Source organism: Salvelinus sp. IW2-2015, unplaced genomic scaffold (genome assembly GCF_002910315.2).
Source record: "Salvelinus sp. IW2-2015 unplaced genomic scaffold, ASM291031v2 Un_scaffold1547, whole genome shotgun sequence".
Taxonomy (NCBI): Eukaryota; Metazoa; Chordata; class Actinopteri; order Salmoniformes; family Salmonidae; genus Salvelinus; species Salvelinus sp. IW2-2015.
Window position 1 is genome coordinate 296,015 of NW_019942979.1, and position 2,229 is coordinate 298,243.

Consider the following 2,229-nt stretch of genomic DNA (forward strand, 5'->3'; position numbering starts at 1 on the left):
CTGTGATCAATGTGGGAAGAGTTTTACTACATCTGGCCAGCTGACTATACACCAGAGAACACACACAGGAGATAAACGTTATAGCTGTGACCAGATATAATCTGATTAACATCAGATCAAACATCATCAAACATCAGAAAATACATGGAGTTGTTTCATGGTATCAATGAATTAATGTCACAATATAGAATGTTTTAACATTGTAGTAGCAGTATTTGAATGAATGTCAGAATGTAGAACCCTTTGCCCCCTGTTCAATTGATTTTAGCCTCGGGGCGGGGGGGGGAATCCAGGCTCTGAATTAAAAGAGTACTAATTATGTGATTTAACAAAAAGTGACTAACACAAAAAGAGCTGTGTTACACTTACCACGTTGGTGACCCACTTGAATCAAAATGCAACACTTCAAATGTAGCTAGCTGTTTTCTACAAATTGTCCTCTAACCAGTGATGTACACATTATTCCCATATTCCGTGTGGTTTTTGAGCTGTTAGTTTTAACAGGACGTGCAACCTCATCTCCCTCCTCTCGGCACAATTGATTTTAGCATGATATCGACGAGTGATGACAAATAAGTGTTGCGTTCCTTTGTTTAGCGACCCCCTACATTTAAATGCATCACTCCAAAATGTAGCTGACTGTCTTCTGCAGGTTGTCCTCTAACCAGTGAGGTAAAAGATATCTCTCATTTCCATGTGTTTTTTTAGTTGTGTTAGTTTCAACAGCATGTACAACCTGATTTCCCCCCTAATCGATTTCAGTGATTTATTGCTACTTGTCAAAACAAGTGTTTTTGGTGCTTGTGCTGTTCATAAGGTGCTTGTTTAAAAAATATATAATATGATTATTGTGGCAGATGTTTGTGTATATAGCCCATTTTATGTTTAGGTTTTCAATTTATCCCAAACTGTTTCTGCATATTGGTTATTTATTTGGATACATTAAAACTGTGTTTTGACATTGGGCTATCCCACCTAGCAAAATGTAATTGAAAAGCCTTTGAAAATAAGACTATGCAACCAAATATTTCATATTTACATTTCATGTAACATTTAGTAATCATAATTATATATGTAACCAACTGACAATTTTTTGGTACAATTATATTGACATTGTTGCCCTGCTTTTAGACTATCAGGGTTCATTATCAGATGTGCCAAACCAAAAGTACTAGAGCATGACATTGGGGACTGGGTCCTGATCCAACAACATGCCTATCTAGTGAACCCTGAAAAGAGAGAGAAGCTCCACAGTGAGGTGGAAAGTTACTATGGATATTGCAGGAGTTTCCTCTTGAAATCAGACACGTCTGTGGTAAGGACAACTTGGTTGCTGATTGTCTCAAGGATGGGCAGTCAAAAAGATTTGTGTTTTGCGTTTAGCCTTTGCTTTGCCATGGATAACAATTTATTTTGACTGCACGTTTTTCCGTTTTGGAGATKAGTTTTGTTTGGGCTCGTTCCAAGGGGACGAGAGTTCTAGAAGCTAGTGAGTTTTTCAACAAACATATTTTTATTTTGAAATGTGTTTTTTCATGTTTTTGTTGACAGCCAGTAGTTTATATTGTAGAAAGGAGAATTGTGGTTGATTATAATGTGAAATGGAAATTGTTTTCTGTTGGTTGTGAGCAACTTGTCCAACAAAAATATAGGAATATATTTGTTGTCTAAGGGGGAAGGTGTACAGGCTTGGTTTCCATTATGTTTGAGGTGGACTCACACGTAATAGCTTCGTTGCACTATACGCTCGTTAGCACGATAGCTCTGTTAGCACTACTAGCTCGTAGCACTAAGCTCGTAGCACGTAAGCTCGTGAGCTACGTATAGCTCGTTAGTAACGGTATTAGCTCGTAGCCGTATACTCGTTAGCACGTATATGCTCGTTAGCAAAGTAATAGCTCGGGTTAGCACGTATACTCGTTAGCACATAGCTCGTTAGCACGTATAGCTCGTAGCACGTATTAGTCGTGTTAGCACGTATGAGCTCGTTAGCCACGATTAGCTGTTCGTACTGCTTTAGCAGTAAAAGCTCTTAGCATGTAGGGGCGCACTATTGGGTCAACCTCGTTTGTGCAGTATTGTTACAGCCTGTGCTGGCTTGGTTCCAGGCTCGTAAGTGGAAGGTGTTTTAGCTGAATGGTCCAGGTTCATTTAAGAGTTGTCTGGCCAGTGCTTCCAGTTGTCTGCATCGATGTGGGAGAGGTAACAACCTTAGTTAACTTACCTTTT

General features: G+C 39.1%; 1 protein-coding gene across 1 annotated transcript in view; it reads left to right on the top strand.

Annotated features, from left to right (window-relative positions):
• Positions 1–773, top strand: part of LOC112071222 (zinc finger protein 180-like) — a gene marked incomplete at its 5' end in the record, with an annotated part of 27,016 nt that extends 26,243 nt beyond the window's left edge. Inside the window, one exon of the mRNA XM_024138677.2 lies at positions 213–773. The remainder of the gene's footprint in view (positions 1–212) is intronic.
• Positions 774–2,229: the final 1,456 nt, after the last annotated feature.